This window comes from Tursiops truncatus, chromosome 21 (assembly GCF_011762595.2).
Source record: "Tursiops truncatus isolate mTurTru1 chromosome 21, mTurTru1.mat.Y, whole genome shotgun sequence".
In the NCBI taxonomy this organism is placed as follows: Eukaryota; Metazoa; Chordata; class Mammalia; order Artiodactyla; family Delphinidae; genus Tursiops; species Tursiops truncatus.
Window position 1 is genome coordinate 20236912 of NC_047054.1, and position 24854 is coordinate 20261765.

Genomic DNA, 24854 nt, shown 5'->3' on the forward strand with positions numbered 1-24854 from the left:
CATGAAAAATCATATTGTTTATTAGACTTACACAAATCAGAGATCAATTCTCTAATCAGACTAGATCAAGCATTACTAGTAATTTAAAGAATTCAAGTAATCATGAGGCTTAGGCAAAGCAGGAAAAGATCCAGGGCCTCCACTGAAGCTCCCTAGATGAGTTCTGGGCCTAGATTAGTAAGTGAAATCTCTAAATGATATGTACAGTCACACCCCTTACATAGAAGGAGGCATTCCTGTCATTAAAACATCTCCATTTTATTTTTAGATAGCTACATAGTTAATGTGACATTTTCCCCAGAGCCATCCCATAAAAGTTTAACTTCCACAAGCAATCCTAGAGAACTAAGTTTATCCTCTGGAAAAATAATCCAAAGACAGTAACTTTTCTGATAGCAAATACCATTGGTTCACTTGTTAAGAGATCTGTTATTAGGAAGTCTACACTGAAATCTGATGAAGTCACCTTCTTTCTCTCCTAGAAGCATCCCCCTTCCCTGGTAAGGGAATAGAACGGATCACAGACCTGCTGCTATTTACTTAGCAGTGCCTACATTTATATTTGTAATCTCGGATTCTTTCTCCCAACAAAGGGGGTCCTGAAATGATATCTTTCAAGTCTCACCAAATGGATCTATCCTTGACTTTGCTATATGCTAGCAGTGAGAGAAGAATTAAGATGCATCCCATCCTTCTCTCTTAACTCTCTTCTAATTACCTTTCCTGCTGTACTTTGTCTGATCTCCTCCAGGCCCCATCCATCCTCCGCACATTTCACCCTGGGCTCCTACACATCTGTTTAACTCTGCCTCAACTCACCTACCTTCTCTCTTAGGGCAAATCCTTTATAGCTTTCAAATTTCAGTTTTCTTCCCATTATCTACGCAAAACATTCTCTAATTTTGCTGCCCCTTGCAAATGTATCCTTTCTTTGAAATTTAATTGCTTATGCAAACTACTTTGAATTAACACTAACAATAGCTACTTCAATTGAATGTCCATTATTTGTCATGAACTTCTCTAGACAACTTATAGGATGATAATAACTACATCAACCCTACAAAATAATAATCATTGTACATTTTATAATCACTTGCCCAACATCATATAATTAGCAGGTAACGGAGTCTAAACTCAGATCTCACTTTGTGTCTGACTACCTTCAAAGTGCACGTTCCTCTCAGCATAACATGATGTATCAACCCTATTCTGTTTCACAGTTTTCTCTAAATGCTAAATTTTCCTATTTCTTAACTTTCCTATTAAACAAGAAGCACATTCACAGGAAGTACCACGCACTGTAATCTTAATGTCCCGCTTCTTCACCTTGAATGCTGTCCTACCCAACTGATATATTTGTCACGGTAAAAAATAGACTACTTCGGTAAACACTCCAAATGCAGGGATTTAAAGAACATAGATGCTTATTTCTCTCTTATATAAAGCACTGAGCTAGTAGCTGTCTTTGATCAAGTAAGTCATCCATGGACCAAAGACATGGGGTGAGCTCTGCCATCCTCAACATGAGACTTCCACAACTGCAGAGGCTGTCATTCCCAGTCGGCACTGTAGCCCAGGGAAACAGATACCCTTTCAAACAAGTAATATGGAAGTTGAATATATCAGTTTCTTTCCTATTCTGTTGGGGAAAACACAGTCACGTGACCCCAAGAGTGGACTGGAAAGTGTAGCCGTTGGCCCTCTGGGTGACAATATGCTAGAACAAAATTAGATTACTAGGTAGGGTAGGATAGGCTCAACTCAACAGTCAATCCTCAACTCAACAGTCAATCCTCAACTCTCAGTGGCTTAAAAGAACAAAGTTTTATTTCTTACCCATTCTCTATGTCCATCAGCAGTCAGCTGGAAGCTCTGCTCAGTATTTCCTCTTTGTCCTTACTCTGAGATCCTCCCTGGACCTATGCCAGATGCTGTGAAAGAAAAAAAAAATCTTAAGAGTCCTTCATTAGCATTTATAAGATCTGGCTCTGCCCTGGCATTTATATGTTCTGGTCCAATAGTGATACATGTCACTTCCATTAAAAAGTTCACTGAGATAGACTGGTTCAAGATGGCGGAATAGAAGGACACGCTCTCACTCACTCTTTCAAGAACACGGGAATCACAACTAACTGCTGAACAATCATCGACAGGAAGACACTGGAACTCACCAAGAAAGATACCCCACATCCAAAGACAAAGGAGAAGCCGCAGTGAGATGGTAGGAGGGGCGCTATCACAATATAATCAAATCCCATAACTGCTGGGTGGGTGACTCACAAACTGGAGAACACTTATACCCACAGAAGTCCACCCACTGGAGTGAAGGTTCTGAGCCCCACGTCAGGCTTCCCAACCTGGGATTCTGGCAATGGGAGGAGGAATTCCTAGAGAATCAGACTTCGAAGGCTAGCGGGATTTGATTGCAAGACTTCAGAAGGACTGGGGGAAACAGAGAATCCACTCTTGGAGGGCACACACAAAGTAGTGTGCGCATCTGGACCCAGGGGAAGGAGCAGTGACCCCAGGGGAGACGGAACCAGACCTACCTGCTAGTGTTGGAGGGCCTCCTGAAGAGGCAGGGGGCAGCTGTGGCTCACCAAGAGACAAGGACACTGGCAGCAGAAGTTCTGGGAAGTACTTCTTGGCATGAGCCCTCCCAGAATCCGCCATTAGCCCCACCAAAGAGCTCAGGTAGGTTCCAGTGTTGGGTTGCCTCAGGACAAACAACCAACAGGGAGGGAAACCCAGCCCAACCCATCAGCAGTCAAGCAGATTAAAGTTTTACTGAGCTCTGCCAACCAGGGCAACACCCAGCTCTACCCACCACCAATCCCTCCCATCAGAAAACTTCCACAAGCCTCTCATATAGCCTCATCCACCAAAGGGCAGACAGCAGAAGCAAGAAGAACTACAATACTGGAGCCTGTGGAATGGAAACCACATTCACAGAAAGACAGACAAGATGAAAAGGCAGAGGGCTATGTACCAGATGAAGGAAGAAGATAAAACCCCAGAAAAACAACTACATGAAATGGAGATAGGCAATCTTCCAGAAAAAGAATTCAGAATAATGAAAGTGAAGATGATCCAGGACCTCAGAAAAAGAATGGAGGCAAAGATCGAGAAGATGCAAGAAATGTTTAATAAAGATCTAGAAGAATTAATGAACAAAGAGAGATGAATAATACAATAATTGAAATGAAAAACAGACTGGCAGGAATCAACAGCAGAATAACTGAGGCAGAAGAACAGATAAGTGACCTGGAAAACAGAATGGTGGAATTCACTGCTGCAGAACAGAATAAAGAAAAAAGAATGAAAAGAAATGAAGACAGCCTAAGAGACCCCAGGAAAACATTAAACGCAACAACATTCACATAATAGGGGGTCCCAGAAGGAGAAGAGAGAAAGGACCCTAGAAAATATTTGAAGAGATTATAGTCGAAAACTTCCCTAACATGGGAAAGGAAATAGCCACCTAAGTCTAGGAAGCACAGAGAGTCCCATACAGGATAAACCCAAGGAGAAACATGCCGAGACACACAGTAACCAAATTGGCACAAAAATTAAAGGAAAGATTACTGAAAGCAGCAAGAGAAAAACAACAAATTACATACAAGGGAACTCCCATAAGGTTAACAGCTGATTTCTCAGCAGAAACTCTAAAAGCCAGAAGGGACTGGCATGACATATTTAAAGTGATGACAGGGAAGAACCTACAACCAAGATTACTCTACCCGGCAAGGATCTCATTCAGATTCGATGGAGAAATCAAAAGCTTTAAAATCAAGGAAAAACTAAGAGAATTCAGCACCACCAAACCAGCTTTACAACAAATGCTAAAGGAACTTCTCTAAGTGGGAAAAACAAGAGAAGAAAAGGACCTACAAAAACAAACCCAAAACGATTAAGAAAACGGTCAGAGGAACATACATATTGATAATTATCTTAAATGTGAATGGATTAAATGCACCAACCAAAAGATGCAGGCTTGCTGAATGGATACAAAAACAAGACCCATCTATATGCTGTCTACAAGAGATCCACTTCAGCCCTAGGGACACATACACACTGAAAGTGAGGGGATGGAAAAAGATATTCCATGCAAATGGAAATCAAAAGAAAGCTGGAGTAGCAATACTCATATCAGATAAACTTTAAAATAAAGAATGTTAAAAGAGACAAGGAAGGACACTACGTAATGATCAAATGATTAATCCAAGAAGAAGATACGACAATTATAAATATATGTGCACCCAACATAGGAGCACCTCAATACACAAGGCAACTGCTAACAGCTCTAAAGGAGGAAATTGACAGTAACACAATAGTGTTGTGTATAGTGGGGGACTTGAACACCTCACTTACACAAATGGACAGATCATCCAAACAGAAAATTAATAAGGAAACACAAGCTTTAAAGGACACAATAGACCAGGTAGATTTAATTAACATTTATAGGACATTCCATCCAAAAACAGATTACACTTTCTTCTCAAGTGCGCACAGAACATTCTCCAGGATAGATCACATCTTGGGTCACAAATCGAGCCTCAGTAAATTTAAGAAAAATGAAATCATATCAAGCATCTTTTCTGACCACAATGCTAAGAGATTAGAAATGAATTACAGGGAAAAAAATGTAAAAAACACAAACACATGGAGGCTAAACAATACGTTACTAAATAACCAAGAGATCACTGAAGAAATCAAAGAGGAAATCAAAAAATACCTAGAGACGAAGGACAAGGAAAACACAACGATCCAAAACCTATGGGATGCAGCAAAAGCAGTTGTAAAAGGGAAGTTTATAGCAATACAAGCCTACCTCAAGAAACAAGGAAAATCTCAAATAAACAATCTAACCTTACACCTAAAGGAACTAGAGAAAGAAGAATGAACAAAACCCAAAGTTAGGGCTTCCCTGGTGGCGCAGTGGTTGAGAGTCCACCTGCCGATCCAGGGGACGTGGGTTCGTGCTCCGGTCCGGGAAGATCCCACATGCCACAGAGTAGCTAGGCCCGTGAGCCATGGCCACTGAACCTGTGCATCTGGAGCCTGTGCTCCACAACAGGAGAGGCCACAACAGTGAGAGGCCTGCGTACTGCAAAAAAAAAAAAAAAAACCAAAAAAACCCCAAACTTCTAGAGCTAATCAATGAATTTGGTAAAGTTGCAGGATACAAAATTAATGCACAGAAATCTCTTGCATTCCTATACACCAATGATGAAAAATCTGAAAGAGAAATTAAGGAAACACTCCCATTTACCACTGCAACAAAAAGAATAAAATACCTAGGGATAAACCTACTGAGGGAGACTAAAGACCTGTATGCAGAAAACTATAAGACACTGATGAAAGAAATTGAAGATGATACAAATAGATGGAGAGATATAACATGTTCTCGGATTGGAAGAATCAATATTGTGAAAATGACTATACTACCCAAAGCAATCTATAGATTCAATGCAATCCCTATCAAATTACCAATGACAGTTTTTACGGAACTAGAAGAAAAAATCTTAAAATTTGTATGGAGACACAGAAGACCCCAAATAGCCGAAGCAGTCTTGAGGGAAAAAACACGGAGCTGGAGGAATTAGACTCCCCGACTCAGACTATATTACAAAGCTACAGTAATCAAGACAATATGGTACTGGCACTAAAACAGAAATACAGATCAATGGAATAAGATAGAAAGCCCAGAGATAAACCCACGCACCTATGGTCAACTAATCTCTGACAAAGGAGGCAAGGATATACAATGGAGAAAAGAAAGACAGTCTCTTCAATAAGTGGTGCTGGGAAAACTGGACAGTTACATGTAAAAGAAAGAAATTAGAACACTTCCTAACACCATACACAAAAATAAACTCAAAATGGATTAGAGACCTAAATGTAAGATCGGACACTATAAAACTCTTAGAGGAAAACATAGGAAGAACACTCTTTGACATAAATCACAGCAAGATCTCTTTTGATCCACCTCCTAGAGTAATGGAAATAAAAACAAAAATAAACAAATAGCACCTAATAAAACTTCAAAGCTCTTGCACAGCAAAGGAAACCATAAACAAGATGAAAAGACAACCCTCAGAATGGGGGAAAATATTTGCAAATGAATCGATGGACAAAGGATTAATCTCCAAAATATATATAATCAGCTCAGGCAGCTCAATATTAAAAGAACAAATAACCCAATCCAAAAACAGCCTGAAGACCTAAATAGACATTTCTCCAAAGAAGACATACAGATGGCCAAGAAGCACATGAAAAGCTGCTCAACATCACTAATTATTACAGAAATGCAAACCAAAACTACAATGAGGTATCACCACACAGCAGTTAGAATGGGCATCATCAGAAAATCTACAAACAACAAATGCTAGAGACGGTGTGGAGAAAAGGGAACCCTCTTGCACTGTTGGTGGGAACGTAAATTGATACAGCCACTATGGAGAACAGTATGGAGGTTCCTCAAAAAACTAAAATTAGAATTACCACATGACCCAGCAATCCCACTACTGGACATATACCCAGAGAATACCATAATTCAAAAAGACACATGGGGCTTCCCTGGTGGCGCAGTGGTTGAGAGTCCACCTGCCGATGCAGGGGACACGGGTTCGTGCCCCGGTCCGGGAAGATCCCACGTGCCGCGGAGCGGCTGGGCCCGTGAGCCATGACCGCTGAGCCTGCACGTCCGGAGCCTGTGCTCCGCAACGGGAGAGGCCACAGCAGTGAGAGGCCCACGTACCGCAAAAAAAAAAAAAAAAAAAAAGACACATGCACCCCAATGTTCACTGCAGCACTATTTACAATAGCCAGGTGTTGGAAGCAACCTAAATGCCCGTCGACAGACAAATGGATAAAGAAAAGTGGTACATATATACAGTGGAATATTACTCAGCCATAAAAAGGAACAAACTTGTGTCATTTGTAGAGACGCAGATGGATCTAGAAACTGCCATACAGAGTGAAGTCAGTCAGAAAGAGAAAAACAAATATCGTATATTAACGCATATATGTGGAACCTAGAAAATGGTACAGATGAACTGGTTTGCAGGGCAGAAATTGAGACAGAAAAGTAGAGAAAAAAAGTGTATGGACAGCAAGGGGGGAAAGTGGTGGGGGATGTGGGTGGTGGTATGATGAATTGGGCGATTAGGTATGACATGTATACACTGATGTGTATAAAATGGATGACTAATAAGAAAAATAAATAATAAATAAAAATTAAAAAATAAAATACAAAGAGAAAAAAAAAGTTCACTGAAAAAAAATATATATATATATGTATAGGCCAGACCTAGTCACAGGGTCTCATCCAACCATAGGGGGCCATGAAGGTGAAGCCTACTCTGCACCCAGAAGATGGAGAGCTGCCAATATTCGGTGAGCAGCAATAATGGTTACCATAGTCTAGAAACAGTGAAGCACGGATTTGCTTTATAACTGACAATATTCAACAGTGGCTCTCCCTGCATCTGAAAGAGGGCAATCAATGTAATCTAAGGTAGATACAAATAATAGGCTTTCTCATTTTAGGATTCACACAATTTGAGGAGAGAAAACTTTCCATATGGGATAGTTGATAACTGTTGGTCTGTTACTCAAACGCTATCAACCCTAAGATTTTCATTGGGAAATAACCCCCCAACCCATATTGAACCATATAGATGAACTGAGTTCTTAATCAGATGCAATGGTCGACATTTACTGGTCTAAATCAATCAGCATAATCTTATCCACTTGATCACAGTGATTTGAAATGAAGTATGTAACATAAATCATCCAGTCAGCACTGAATCCAGAATTTTAATTTTACAGTTGAGAGAGAGACAATACTCTCTGAGTACAGACAAGAAAGAGGTAGCCTTGGCAAATGTTAGCACTCACCATTTTGAGAGGGGCCACCCACACATGAAAATTACCATTTTTGACACTGTTCAAGTGCTAGATTAAATCAACCTTGGAGTTTTATCATTTAATACAGTTTATGCTAGACATTCTGTTACTGACAAAATAAAATCCAAAACGAACAATTTGACTCATAAGGCTTCAGACAATTTCATCAGTATAATCATAAGAAAGTAGGGTTTATAAATCAAAATAGAGGAATACTACTTACAAAGAAGTGCACCAGAATCTCTCTTAGCATTGCATTACAATATAATCTGGTAACAGTAACCAATCCCCTACTCCTTTTTTTGTCATACTGGCATAGCCTTTGATTTATTTTCTTATTTATTGAAATGTAGCTTACTTACAATAGCATATTAGTTTCAGGTATAAAACATAGTGATTTGATATTTTTATAGATTACACAAAATACAAAATTATCATAAAATACTGACTATATTCCCTGTGCTGCACATTACATCCCTGTAACTTATTTATTTATAGACTGGTAGTTCATACCTCTCCATCCCCTACTCTTAACCTGTGTCTCTGTGTTGGCTCCTGCAAAGTTTTCTTATAGGAGAACTAAAAGACTTTGTCAGTTACGGAGGAAAGCATTTCGAGTTCTTGAGACAATCTGAGATAGAGATAACAAAAAGAAATAGAACATTAAAAAAAAAATAGAGGCTGGCAAAGCTGCAGAAAGCTGTCAGCTATGGAATTGACCCCTTACTATAAACAGCCCACACCCCAAAAATGTATGTGCAGTAAAGTCCCCTAACTGGATGAATGCTTGGTATCAGACAGTTATTTTTATAAATGAGTTCCACCTCAGTGCAGAGGTGGTACAGAAGCTAAGCTCCACATGGAGAAGCCAGAGCCCAGGAGGCAGAGAGGCCAGAACAAAATTACACCTCAACCCCAAAATCAGCAAACAATTGGGTGAAAGCTTTAGATTGAAGAACGTGTGATGAAATCCGGAAGGAGAGAAGATTAAAACTAAATAAAACTACACTTCAAGAAAACCTCTAGATTACTTTGAAAGATACATGAGTAGAGTAATTTTACTTTCTCCACATTTTTCATTCCCAGAATCAACATACAGGAGCAAAAACGTTTCTCTTCTCCCACTGAAGAGCATTCAAATTGGCAGCGATGGTTTATAAAGTCAAACACATCCACTGTGTGTACACTCCAATGAGAAGCAGTGGTCCAAAACTGTGCTATATATAAGCCAGGCCAGGAGTCTTAAATCCTACTCCAGATTTGCCTTTAATAAGCAGAGGGACACTAGCTGGGCCTTACATGAAAGGGGACAGTATAAGACTGCCTTTGACTCTATGAACCTATGCAAGGTAGTAGTAACTTGGATATATGACTTAATATTTACCTCATGCCTATACTCTTTGCCAGTTACTCTGCTAGCCTATGACAATATACTATTAACCTATTTATACATGGCATTCTAACTTTGAAATTCCTTTCCTGTATACCTGGTTGTTTTCTTGGAAAAATCCTGTGCAAGAGGATAACTGATCAATAGTATGCCCATTTCCCTGATGAGGAAAATGAGCTGGAGTGAGGGCAAGGGATTTGTCCAATACTGGATAATCAACAGCTGAACCAAAGCTAGAATCCAAGACTTTTTATTCTAATTTAGGATGCTGGGACCAAAAAGAAAGTACAGTAAAATGCTTTTTTTGCCCCAGAAAGAACAATGAGTCATGGGGGGAAAAAAAGACCTTGATGCTGTGAACCAAAATGGAGTCATCCTGGAGAAGCAAAAGGTGCTTAAGAAGAAAATAATTTTGTTCGGGCAGACAAGTTTGCAACACATAAATGCCAGCATTTTAATAAAGGAACAGTATCTCAGATCTGACTGAAGTAAACCACAGTCATAAATTACAGTACCTGAACTTCAATGAGTTTTTAAAAATACATCACCAACCAAAGATTAATCCCCAAGGTCAACAGCACTGTCTGCAACATAGGAGAGCTAGTCCAGAGACAAATGACTCAGAGAAAGGAAGGGTTTCAACACTGAGAGCAGTGACAAGCAAGGTGCCATGGGAATCAATATGGAAACTATGATGGCTCACCTTTTATTTTTAAGTCTGGGGAGGAAGCAAGGAGTAAGAATGCTGAAGCTTGCAAATGCTGGGAAAGAAAATCCTGAAGACAGGATAAGTTAGGAGAACATAACTGAATTCAGTATAACTGTGACAGAACTGGAGTCCAGGGAAATAATTTACTGACTCATGTAACTCAGCATGAGTAAATAAATATGAAATAATAAGTCTAGTGATGAATATAGCAAAACCAGCAAGACACAGCAATAATGAGCAGAATCTGTATCCTACTGAGGTTTTTGAGTACCCAAAAATGGAACATTATACTAAATAATTCGGGCAATGGACCACTGCCCATGAGAAGCAGCTCTGATGCATCAACCTTGAATCTTTGGGATGTAGCATAAATAATGTCATGGTTCTGTAACTCTGTTGTATATTCCACAGGTTCCTTGTTTTATTTTTTAGATTTCAGTTTTTGCCTGCTCTCACCTTTCACATGTAAATTATTTTTATTTTATAAAAATTGCAGGTATTTACGATCTAAGGAAATTAGAATTTACCAAGTCCAACAGCTTCTGTTTTACAGGTGGAGGAGATTGAGACTCTATATTAATTTTCTGTAAATTTATGAGATGGCTTGCTCGTCCTATCAATCTCTGAAACTTTCAAGAGTACATGAATCTCACTGCACGTGTCTGTATAGGACAATAACCTAGTCCTACAAGGCAGTTAACAAGGGGATACCTTCTACGCTATGGATGTCTTATCCCTGTAAGTACAGGGATACTTAAATTTATACCAAATGTCTATAATATAAATGTTGTATGTCTACACTCTTAGCTATAATGAACAATACTTTTGTACTTGTATTTGGTGAGTGAAATTAACATTTCAACCGGAATTAGAAATGCCAGATTTAATAGCTTCCCCAAGATTGCACTACTTGCTCTAATTCCAAAATTCCTTACAATTTATTATGGCACTCTGCAGCCATGCTAACATCTAATCCCATCTCGGTGCCAAAGCTACTTCTGCTAAATAGAAAGAAAATCATATTTTGTGACTGTCAGTGAGGAAAAGGACAGCAATCCCTGGAGGTGATTTGACAAGTAGAAGACTCCAAGGGCACTGAGAGAACAGAAGCTCTACCGTATCCCCTGTGGCAACACACCTCCTAAAGAGGCATTTTGGGTGAAAGGGCAATGGGAAGTGGAAGCTCCTGGAAGAGCTTCAGAGAAGAATGGGCTGGAAGGTGAGACTGGGCATTGCTGGAATCTCAGTAAAGAGTAGCCTTAGCTGCTGATGCGGCTCGCCCTCCACTTACTCCTGTTCCTTCCACTTCTACTGAAATTCCATCAGTGGTCTTACATCTAACCAAAAATAAACAAATGGGACCTAATTCAACGCAAAAGCTTTTGCACAGCAAAGGAAACCATAAACAAAACGAAAAGACAACCCACAAAATGGGAGAAAATATTTACAAATGATGCAACCGACAAGGGATTAATCTGCAAAATTTTCAAATAGTTCATGCAGCTCAATATCAATAAAACAAACAATCCAATCAAAAAATGGGCAGAAGACCTAAACAGACATTTCCCCAAAGAAGACATACAGATGGGCCAAGAAGTACATGAAAAGATGCTCAACATCAGTAATTAAGAAATGCAGATCAAAACTACAATGAGGTATCACCTCACACCAGTCAGAATGGCCGTCGTCAAAAGACTACAAATAATAAATGCTGGAGAGGGTGTGGAGAAAAGGGAACTCTCCTGCACTGTTGTTGGGAATGTAAATTGATACAGCCACTATGGAGAACAGTGTGGAGGTTCCTTAAAAGACTAAAAATAGAGCTATCATATGACACAGCAATCTCATTCCTGGGCATATATCTGGAGAAAACCGTGGTTTGAAAGGATGCATGCATCCCAATATTCACTGCAGCACTGTTTACAATAGCCAAGACATGGAAGCAACCTAGATGTCCATCGACAGATGAACGGATAAAGAAGATGTGGTACATATATACAATGCAATATTACTCAGCCATTAAAAAGAATGAAATAATGCCATTTGCAGCAACATGGATGGACGTGGAGATTATCATACTAAGTGAAGTAAGTCAGACAAAGACAAATATCATATGATATCACCTATATGCGGAATCTAAAATATAATAACACAAATGAACTTATCTACAAAACAGAAACAGACTCACAGACTTAGAAAACAAATTTATGGTTACCAAAGGGGGAAAGGTTGGGGGGAGGGACAGATTGGGAGTTTAGGATTGATATATACACACTACTATATTTAAAATAGATAACCATCAAGGACCTACTGTATAGCACAGGAAACTCTGCTCCATATTATGTAATAACCTAAATGGGAAAAGAATTTGAAGAAGAATACATACATATATATATATAACTAAATCACTTTGCTGTACACCTGAAACTAACACAACATTGTTAATCAACTATACTCCAAATACAATAAAAATTAAAAAATAAATAAAATTTTAAAGAACAAAATCAATAAGGGACTAATATTGGTGAACTGAGCTGAAGCCAGTGTACCCCCGCTAAGAGGGCAGCCACTACTCAGCTCATGTTGCAATGTGGACTCCTCACGGCCAAAACTGAACATTTATTTTTTTTAAAGAAAAGCTGCAAATATGAATTTTTATGTAAAATATTTAATTTTTAAGACAACAGTCAGTTCAGTTTTATTTTTAAAATACCATACTGACCAAACAAAATATATCTACAAGCCAATTGTGGCAAATGGGCCACCAATTGGGAAGTTGTATCCTGGTCCAAATTCTAGCTTCTAGTATAAAAATATATTTATTCCAGGTCAGAATATGTTAAGAGGATCTGTTTCCCTTTTCAATAGCTCTTATGATAAGTAGCCTTATACCCTGTGGGGTTTTATAGGATTCACGGTTCCCCAGAACTATTACGAAAATGAAAGCAAGATGAATTTTTGTGTGATTCATCACTGGAATTTGTTCAAAGAGTGGTCTGACACCTATAATCATCCCATCACCTGATACCTAATTTCAATTTTTATTTCCACAAAAAATTTGGAAAATTAAATTTAGATTTTTAAGCAAAATTAGCAGTCTATTAAAAGCAACGAGGAAATATCTTAAGGACACTGAATCTCAAAACAAAACATTGGCCATCACAAATTACTAAATAGTCAAATAGAATGAAATCATAATGTGAGAAACCTATGTTCACAATGACACAATTATTCTATTTTTGATTTTAGATCTCGTAAGCTAATGGGCAAGGAGAAGAAAAGGATTTAATATTACCAGCCAAAAAGCACAAACCTAGAGTGAACAAAACTTCTGTGGCTAGAATATAAAACACTTACTTATAGATATTATTATTATTATTTTTGTGTGTGTGTGGTACGCGGGCCTCTCACTGTTGTGGCCTCTCCCGCTGCAGAGCACAGGCTCCGGATGCGCAAGCTCAGCGGCCATGGCTCAAGGGCCCAGCCGCCCCACCGCATGTGGGATCTTCCCGGACCAGGGCACGAACCCGTGTCCCCTGCATCAGCAGGCAGACTCTCAACCACTGCGCCACCAGGGAAGCCCTACAGATATAATTTTAGATTTTAGTTGGAATGACATTTCTGGATCTGAAACATTTTATTAATCAGTGTATAAATTAGAAACAACTCTGTGAGAAATAGTTTTTTTAATTCGGGTGGTTTTTTTTTTTTTTTTGCAGGGGGGGTGTTGTTTTTACCCTCTTCATCTATTTCTTACATGCCCGATAAGTCAGAGAAATACGTAGGTGTAGGATGTTTATTTTTTGTTCTTGGAACATCTCTTTAAAAGGAGCATGAAAGTAAAGTTTAAAGAATAAGAGAAATCAAGAATGACAACAAGTTGTCATATCTAATTTTAAGCATTACCCCTGAAATTAGTGTCATTATATTAGGTACTGCATCTGCATGATACTATAGGCTTAGGGTGCAAATTAAGTTAATTTGGAATAAGAAAAATCAGGTTTTAGAGATAAAGAGTATAATAAAAATATATAATTTTACTTGCAATATAAACAATTTTTAAGTTACTGCTGATTCTTACTATAATTTCTCACATTAACAGGTGAAAAATAAGAAAGAGACTGCTAGGTTGCCTCCAATATTTATTTCCTCCTCATTAAAAAAAAAAAAAAAAAAGCCCTGCTTTGTATCTGAGTGCATAACTGCTTAGAATAAAGGCTTCTTTTCCCAAGTTAACCTTGAATCCTGGTGTGGCCATGCGGCAAACTTCTGGTCAATGCGATGTGATCAGAAATGATTTGTGCAACTTTTGAGCCTTGACATTAAAACTAAGTGCACTCTCCTCTTTATCTCTCTGCACCATCTCATTAGCTGGAGTGCAGACAAGGTGATGAGCCATCTTGAACTACACAGTAACAGGCAATTCCCTAGAGATGCTGCAGAAATGATGTGGAACGAACCTGGGTCCCTGGCACAAGGCCGTCCTCATATCACCCACCCTGGCCTAGTTATGGCCAGACCACATATGAAAGAGATAACACGTATCTTGCTTAGGCCAGCGTAAATTTAGGTCTGTGTTACAGTACCTGAATAATCTAACAAATACAAAATTTGTTTATAACAAGATCCAGAATAACTAGCAATCAAATCATTTAGAAGTCAGTTGCAGCAACACAGAAACTGCAAAAAAGGAAAACTAGTGCCCTTATGATGCCTGAGAAAGCATTTGGGGAAATTATCTGCAATCCTGGGAGGCAAGACCACGTGACCCTGAGCTTGCAGAAACTATGAGGGAAAATCACAAAACTGATATGCATTGGTTGTTTCTTGTCACTTTCAGCAAAGTTGAACAAGAGCTACTAAAAGCAATGCAAGCAAATTTCTATGCTGAAATTGAAAGGAATTTGGCTTTTTTTTTTTAAGGTAGACTTTCGCAGCCCAATGTCTGAAATTTAAGGTGACTAAGAACCTTGTAACTTGGGGCTTTGCAAAACTGATCAAGCCAACTGAAATAATTTTAAGATGTGAGTCTCAAAAGGTAGTTTCAGTGAGAGATAACTCTATGGCCCCAAAGCTTTCTCCCTTAAAGACCAGACAATGTGAGCCAGCTGAGCAGCTAAAAATCAGATTGCGATTACTGCCTTATCCTCTCAGCTTATTTTCAAGTGGCAGATTCTCTCCAAAAATGTATCTCTGAACTCACTACAGATGTGACTTGTGCAGATTAACGGACAATGAGGAACCTTCCAGACAGCAATATCTGGAATCATAGAGAACAACGAACAAAACAGATTCTTCCAGAGAGCAAATCAGGAGGTGCCCTAACCAAGGAACCTACTCATCTACCAGTTTAGGACTCTTCCTGCCCAGCAGCACGTGATATTTTATACAGATTACTGACTTCTGATATTTCCCATTCTTGCCTTTTTCAAATAGTAGATTGTAATATGGCCATGCCATCATTATTGTCCATTACATGTACTGGGGGGACAGATAACTTGTCGTGTACTTCAGAGGTGATATACATGGAGAAGCATATCTCAAATATCTAAAACTTTTAGTTGAAGATGGTCCTGGTACAGAAATTTGGATTGTCTTTCTTGAGAAGGAGTGACTGTGTTCTATACATGGGAAGAAGAGAATGCATTGGTATTTGTGTGACCAAAAGGATGCATATGGTACAGACGATTTGTTTCCAAATACCCATTCTTCCCTTATCTAAGAGTAACAGATACTGAGAATTATTAATAGGTTTTTAGCTGGCCTAGAGTTGCCACAGTACAGACTATATTCCTCACATTTCTCAATATTCCCAAAATCCATATAACAAAGCCTTGGTCAATGATGTATGAGAAAAAAGTAATATGAACTTCTCAAAAAGTTAAACATTAAATTACCATATGGCCCAGCAATTCCACTCCAACGTATGTATCTGAATTTAAAACATATGTCCACACAAAGACTTGTACGTGTTTGCTCATAACAACATTATTCATAACAGCCAAAAAGTGAAATCAATCCAAATGTCCATCAACTGTTCAATGGATAAAATGAATACATCCATATGACGGAACAGCATTCTGCAATTAAAAAGTATAAGATACACATATATGCTGTAACACAGATTCACCTTGAAAACAGTCTGCTAAGTGAAAGAAGGAAATCACAAAAGGCCACACACTGTATGATTCCGTTTATGGGAAATGTCCAAAGTAGACAAATCCATAGAAAAAAGAAAGCAGATGGATGGTTGCCAGAAAATGGAGAAGTGGGGAATTGGGAGGTAGGGGGTTCTTTTTGGAGTGATAGAAAAATTATGGAATTAGACAGTGGTGATTATTGTACAACTCTGGGAATATATTAAAAAACACCAAATTATACATTCTAAAATTTTTAAGTGTGAATTTTATGTTTTGTGAATTTTACCTCAATAAAAAAAGTAATACAAGCAACTCCCAGGTCATATAAAAAAGAGGTGTGTCCTCTCTTTCTTTCCTTCAGCTCCCTGGCTGGAATGCAGATGTGCTGGTAGGGACTGTCTCGGATACGTAGAGGAAGGCAACTCACTAAGCGGAGAGTGAGACAGAAGAAGCTTTGTGTCTCATACTGCAGAGTTAACTAAGCAACACTGGACAGCACTGTCCTAGACGGTCAGGTGGAAAATAATTAAAATTCAATTTAGTTTAAACCTTTGTTATTTAGGGTCTCTGTTACAGCAGCCAAACCTTTATTATAATTCAAGTAGTAGAAGGAAAATTACGTAACTTCCAGAATTGCTAGTAAATTACTGTTATTATCTTTTAACTTCTGTCCCACCATCATACAGAGATTGAGATTCTAAGTAGAAAGCACATCTAGAGATGCAGAGTGGTGCTGTCTCCGGGTGCCTAAGCTTTCTCATTGACAACCCTAAAATTAAGTCCTCCTCTGACACATGCTCCCCTTATGACTGATTATTTAATCCCCACAGCCAAATGTTTCTCATGGGTAAACTGAAAATAATAATATCAGCTCTATGCCTAACACATCACTAGGGCTCAATAAATTGTAGATTTTTAGACACAACACTCACATTTGGGGTATCGTTGGAGGTTTTGATTTTTCTTTATATATGCAAGTTTTTCTCCACGGAAATCATTACTTTTATTACTTTGTCTTCTGCTTTTTAAATGCTCTCTAGCTCTAAAATTGATTGCTGACCATACAATGAAAAACTGCTTCTTGATTAATGTTCAATATTACCAATTAAAAAATGAATGAGAGCAGTCAACAGCTGTGATTGGCTATGGCTGATAGTAACTAGATGAACAGGTAGAATAAATAAGAAATATTCGTGATTAGCTATTTTTTGAAAGCAATTCAAATTAGATACTCTTTGGTATAAACCCTCTGGGGGTAACAGTGCTCTTGAAAAGTTGTTATTCATGCCCAGGAGATGCAGAAACCAAACTGCAATCGCCAAAAACCTGTGTCATTCAGCCGGATGCACGGTGCCAAGTCACAGTTGGCAGTCAGGAAGAAAAAATGCCAAATTACTGTACTGTCTGACGCCTTTAAATGAACCTTAAATGAACAATGCATCTCTTGAGCTCAATATGCTATAGGCACGTTACTTCTCCCTGTGTAACGTGCTTCTCCCTGTGTCTTCAATGGTCTTTCCTGTGTCCCTATCTGTGTGCAAATTTCCACTTCTTATGGTCAGTTTGGATTAAAGTCCACCCTAACGACTTTCAGATTAATCACCTCTTTAAAATCCCTATTTCCAAATATAGTTACATTTTGAGGTACTGAGGGGTCAGACTTCAACCTATGACGGTTTTAGGGGATACAGCTCGGCCCACAACAAATAGCAAAAGAGCAGTTATTTTAGTGAGACTGATTAGACTCTTCAGATCATAACTTTTTGAAATTATCACCAAAAACAATCTTGAACCAAATGTACCACTACCCTATCTTTCTTCCTTTGCATAAGCTATTATATCACATCCTTCATTGTCTTTACAAACCAAAGAGTTCATTTTTCCAAGTTTTACTTTCTGTACCAACTCAGGATCAGCTAGTTTGATTCTCTCATAACCTTTTCAAGCAGACAGCTTCTAAGCATATAATAAGCCTAATATTATGCCCACTGTCATCTCCCACCTCCTTCCCCCCAAAAAAAGAAACAGTTAAAATGCTGGCTTAAAGACATTTGGCTTTTATTAATCTCACTAAGTCTCGATTTTTGCCACGATGAAATGAATATTATAAGGGTCCATATTATGTGTTGTGAGGTTTAAAAGAAGCAACGATATATGGGAAGTGTTTAGCATCATAGCCAACGTGTAAGAGATTGCTCTGTAAATACTTCTTCTTCTGTTTATTATTACATCACATACAATTTTGACCATAATCTTTAATAATTGTATTTACATTTAAAATTATTGGATAGTATGAAATATTTCAAATTAATTTAAAATACAAGCAATGCAAAAACTACATGATAAAAAAGCATGACACCTTAGTTGATGATTTCCTATTACAGGCATATTTACTGCCCTCTGGTGGCCACTGCCTTAACAGAGCCATTTCTAAAGTAAATGTGTACCAAAAATTCTGTATCACAGTCCCTTAGAAAATATTATCAATCTGTATTAATAATTAAGGGAATCATTAGATATAAGCAATTATACCCTGACGTTTGATTCTGAGAAACTAAATATCTCTACTTTATAAAACCACAGTCTTTAAAAATTTGTATGCTTATGAAAAGATTCATTTGGGGAACTCTTTAACTGACTCAGGAGACCTTCACAAGACTTTAGTTTTGCTGTCATTTAAATATTTGCCCATCTGAATTTTGAAAAAGCACTGAATTAGATCAGTGTTTTCGTAAAGGTTGTTTTCTTAAATATCTGGCCAAAGTTACAAGGTTGCTTTTAAGGACCCATATGACAACCTTGCTTTACATCATCATTACCATCTTTGCTCAAGTGTATATCTAGCTTAGTTTCAGCTCTATAGTAATTCATAATGTTCCCATAACATTTTTATATTAATTTAAATATTCCAAGCTGGAAGAGATTAAAAATTTTAACACATGACTTTGTTTTCCACTAATGCAAATCCATCAGTCTTGATAATTTTAATAAGAAAAATTATAGAGGGATAGGCAGAATACGGGATCTAAGAGTTAACTGTTTTTTAAGTAATTATAGAAAACATCAATGATTGAAGTTGAGTATCAGGAAGAACCTGATACAGTCTAGGGAAATTTCATTAATCCAAAGAAATCTCTATCTCAACCTTTCTTTTTTTAACATAAATTATTGTTATTTTAATATAATAACAATTTAAGAGACATAAATATAAGCCTAAGTTTAAGTTTTTACACATTTATAAAACCTAAAGTAGTTTTTTAAAATGAGAACAACCCACAAAACTACTTCAAATTAAGAAAATTAATTTCACAATAGTCACTAAATTGCTGATTGTAACTTAAATATGATACTGTTCCGGGGAAGGCAGCTGGTCTATCCCACCATGAGCTGGGTAAGGACTCAATTCTTCCACAATACCTACCCTACTAAAACTCCTGCGAAATTTTGTTTCATGTTGAAAATCTCAATATCCCTTAAAACTCTGTTGACAGGTCCTATAATTTATCCATATTCAGAGTTTCTTAACCTCTTCTCTGAACTATTTTCTGACCTACAGTTTCTCTCCATCAATAAGAATCTGATCAGAATTGAATTAACTGGAAGGCTACCTCTGCATGTAACTATCTGTATATCTATGCTGCCAAGCCATGTTTGGCTTCTTACTCAAATTACAGCATTGATAATGCAAGTTAATTTATTATGCCTCATGACCATTTGCTGACATATATTTTGCTTGTAACAGTTTTAAGACACATCCACAATTTTTTTGACAACTCATTCCATTAAGAAGTGGTATCTATAACCTCTCCCTTTGAATCTAGGCTGGCCTTAGTGACTCAACAGAATGGAATCAATAGAATACAGCAGAAGTGACGCTACGTGACTTCCAAAGCTAGATCATAAAAGATGCTGTTGCTGCTTCTTTGCTCACTGGAGCACTCACGTTTGGAGCCATGAGCCACCGTATAAGAAGGACCATTCTGATGCCACCATGCTGCAAGGAAGCCCAATCCACCAGAGAAACCATGGGTAAGTGCTCTGGTTCAAAGATCTAGTCACTAAATTTATTCACATTAACTTCTGTGCATCAAATTTTACTTTGGGGTCACAAAGCTTTGCCCTGTGTTCTTACGTTCTTCCCCTGTTGATCAATGAATTTTCTGAGATTTTATCAGGAAAAATAGTTGAAAACAAAAAGACAATATTTCTAAAATTCCAACACGGCTGATTTTTGGTAGCAGAGTTCAGAGGTGTTAACAAAACACAATCTGAAAAAGAATACTGGCCAGGGACCTTCAACACCCTCCAGAAGAAAAGGTGAAGAATCCAAACATAAATCTTTTAAAAAACTGATACTCCACTGTGTAGTTTGTTTAATGCTAAATACATATCTTTATCTAGAAAGGATCAGAGACCGAAGGGACATTTTTTGTTTAATACTTTTTGACACATACTATTAATACAGTCATTTGCACTTCTAGGTGTTTAGCAATTCACCAAGGAAAGCCTCTTGTGGGAATTATTATATCTGAACAGCTGTAAGTTGACTGATATTTTTTTTAAAAAAGATAAATAGAAAGAGGTAACCATCCCACTTTCCCATACCAGTTAAAACTAGGTAGTTAAAAAAACACTGTACAGATTTTACTTTTAATGCTTAATGAGAACAGAATGTTGGAATAAGCAAATTGTTTCTACCCTAAAATTATGAGAAAAAATATTTGGAACTTGGTCCATGCTTTTTAAACTTCCAAAATTATGCTTATTGCTTATACGCACTCTGTCTTTCTTTAGGAGGCCAAAGTTCCAAAAAGAATAAAATAAAATTATTCTCCTTGAAGTTAAGTAGATGCTAGTCAGTTATAATTGAAAACACCTTTCCTCTGTCTGTCTAACCAACTGATTTATTCTTTGCATTATCCAAACATCCTACCAAATCTCTCTTTAAGGTACATTGATTGATTGTTGCATTCATAATTTTTTATAAAGGCATTTGTAACAAATCTAGATGCTAAACACTTTGCTTCTTTGGGATTGGTGTAAACAGTCTTCTAGTGATTCTAAGCACAGAACTGAGAAGCCAGGGTCTGCCAGTCCAACAGAGTCATCTGCAGTAGAGGTACTCAATGCCCAAAGCCATACATCAATTCACAGCCGCCAAGAGTGCAGGCTGGACTTTTCAGGCTCCTGTGAGCGAGTGAGTCAGTGAGTGCGTGAGTGTGTGTCTGTGTGCTTAAACAAACACCGGTGCAGTCCCATGAATTCTCCTTTCAATGTGTTACCTGCTTAGTATGAACGTGATAATGAGAAGCAAACATTTCTAGTATTTTGTTTTCCTTCATGAGCAGAAATTAAGTATAGAAACTAGAAAAACACACAGTCACGTCAACTGTTACTTACTTAGTACCACCTGTGTGCTATACTGATACTGGGTGGACTAAGTACTTTATTTCCTCTGTGATCTTTATTATCTCCTTCCTTCGGCTGACTTTAGGTTTTGTTTGTTCTTCTTTTGAGGCTAAGTACTTTGGTTAAAGCTCAATCAATCCTGAAAAACACCGATTTTGCAGATGAGGAAACTGAGGCTCACTGAGATCAAGTGATGTGTTCTGGTTATATAACAATGATGTCATGCAACCAAAAGAAGGATTTACACCTAGTTTCTTCTGATCTCAGTGTCAGATTAAACTACAAAATAATTTTAATATTCAATAATCAACACAGTGAAATCCTTTTTCTCCAATCAACAAAACTTATGGAAAAAATCTCTGAATAAAGTTTTATCAATACTGCATTTTATTTAAATATGAAAGTTTACTTGCTTAAGTCTTCCTAGGTCCATAAACTCCAGTTTAATTCTTCTCTATAAAAATTCAGCATTTTGTAGTTTCTCTGTCAGAGGTAAAAATGACCTTAAATAGCCTGATCTGTTTCAGATGGCAAGGCTCTAAAACTTCATACTTAAAAATAAACACTATTTATACATATTATTTGTATACCTGTTGTCTCATGAAAATTTCAAAACTAAAATTAATAAAAATTGGTTTTCAGTCATTTGCAAGTGAAGTTACATTGATTAAGTCTTATACATTGATTAAGTCTTGTTGAACAGAAATGTGCAATGAAAATCCATTTTTATGAGGTCACTGACAAATTTCCCAAAGTTAAGGCTTGAAAACAGAAACTGTAATGTTATTATACATTATTATGACAGATTAATATATAGGTGTAAATTTTCAATTTCTACAGAAGAATATTAACATATTTTAAAGTATCAATCTATCACTTTTTCCTTTTTTAATCTGTAATAAAGATTTAATTTTTAATTGTAATTTTAAAAAATTTTATTGTATACTGAAAAGTCAGTAAAAGAAAATTTTCACTGTCTGCATATTTTTCTGGCCATAATTATTATGTATTTCATTTCATAATTATTGAAAATAGTCATATCATGCTGTAGAGAAATATTAAGGACATCAGGCATGTCACTTCTGTGAGGTATGTAACATGCTTTTAATAAATTCCTTTTCTATTTAAAGTAGTCAGAATGGATCCTGTTATTTGCAACTAAGAACTCCAATCTATATAAACGGAGGATGAAAGGGATTGTTTTAAAAGAGATTTCAAAGGTCTAGAAGCCACACTGCAGAACTGCCCTAAAATAAAGAAATACATAAAAGAATAACAAGAGTCTTGTGATTATTATTTTATGTCTCTAAGACTCAAATAATATTATAATTTCACTTCGTATTTATTTTTATTTTATTTTATTTATTTATTTATTTTTGCGGTACGCAGGCCTCTCACTGTTGTGGCCTCTCCCATTGCGGGGCAGAGGCTCCGGACGCGCAGGCTCAGCGGCCATGGCTCACGGGCCCAGCTGCTCCGCAGCATGTGGGATCTTCCCGGGCCGGGGCATGAACCCGTGTCCCCTGCATCAGCAGGCGGACTCTCAACCACTGCGCCGCCAGGGAAGCCCTGTATTTATTTTTAAATGGTAGCAAATACTTCAGTGTCTACCCCTTCCAAATTTCCCTTTATTTAGAGGGCCTCCATCCAACCTAATATTGATAATAATACTAAATGTAAAGTTTCACTTACGTGTCATATGTTAAAGCAGATACTGAGTTCAGAAATAGAAATAAAGCCTACATCCTTGCCTTCAAGGGATTTACTGTGTTATTTGGGCAGGAAGACACATACATTAAAAAGGTAAGTTGCATACCTCAAAGGTCAATATGCAAAGGTGACAGGACTGTTCTAAGTATATTAAATATTGAAAGTTTTAAAAAATATATTATTAACTTTCCCATTGTTCAACATTCAGTTATGCCATTAGGAACAAAGTTCTATAAATGTTTTTTTGAGTTATAAGGAATAATAACAAGAAGAATAACCAACATTAACGGCTTCTTTTGTGCTAGACACTCTTCTGGGTGCTGCATATACTTGAATTTATGAACTGAGATTATGTTGAACCTTCAGCTAGCTTTCAACCTTAAAAAATGAAAATCAATGAATCATTAAGTAAATACAACCCAAACTTACGGGAGTAAAATTTATCAGGGGTAAATAAAAGTTGTATTTCTTATGGTTTTTAAATTTCACTTTTAAAAATTACTTAAGATATAATGCTTTTTCATTGTATTTCTCCTTTCTTGTGTTCCCATTTCCTGAATACGTTCCACACTTTTTCTCTTCTATGGACGATCAAAGGCTTCTTTCCCCTTCACAGACATGGTATTTTGGATATCCATCACTGTACATATGACCCTACGGCATGCTCCCCTGGATCTCTAAGCTGCCTCCATCATTAGAGAAACTGTATGCATTATCACAAAATGCAGAGGACATAAACTACCTTAAGCAAGAATGATCTGAAGTGCCATCTGCATTCTAAAAATCATTTTCACCAGGTAAAAGATAAGAGCTTCTTTACATAATTGATTTTACTTAATTGTTCATTTGTTCTCCACTATGGTGTATTAAATAAAGCAGCTCATAAACTTTAAATAAATGCATAAGTGCATTGACAGTCTTCTCAAACGAATGCTTTTTAAAGGCAACACCTTTTGTAATCAATATTATTAACTTACTAACTTCTGTAATAGTTGATGCATTATGAAATCATTTGGTGTTAATGCACAGCTGCCAGTTTTTCTGGAGGGCAGTGATAAAAGGCAATAAGAAAATGAGGAGGTATACTTTCGAAGAGACAAACAGATTATAGCTTGAATAAAACTATGTATCCATTTAGCAGCCCACTAAAGTGGAGATACTAAATGCTATAATACAAGGCACAGAGGCTAATATTTAGAAATAACTACGAAAGAGAGACTGGCCAGTCTTTGAAAATCTCTGCTCATTCTCTCAAACCTAAGGCTTCCACAGGTCTAAAGTTTAGAAGTAAATTACATCACACCTACGTGTGTTCTTTGGCTATTCCTAGGCCTCCTTCTGTAGCACCTCGCCTCTCAGGCCCGTCCTTCCCCACAAGGTGCCTAAAGCCTTTGAAATCCTAGTTCTGCTCTTCCCCACCTCCACCCAGAGCCTCTCATCACAAAAGCAACAGATTAATGTATTTATTCAAAGGATAAAGAAAAATGAGAACATAGTGTGTATGGATTCTGCCCTCATACAGGGTGTCCACACTTTTTAGTTTTATAAAAACAAATCCATTGAGACTGTTCCAAACCCAAAATTA

General features: G+C 37.4%; 1 long non-coding RNA gene across 1 annotated transcript in view; it reads right to left on the reverse strand.

Moving 5' to 3' along the window:
• Positions 1 to 1805: 1805 nt before the first annotated feature.
• Positions 1806 to 24854, reverse strand: part of LOC141277492 (uncharacterized) — a 46510-nt gene continuing 23461 nt past the window's right edge. Inside the window, exon 5 of the long non-coding RNA XR_012328966.1 lies at positions 1806 to 1931. This is a non-coding gene — a long non-coding RNA (uncharacterized lncRNA). The remainder of the gene's footprint in view (positions 1932 to 24854) is intronic.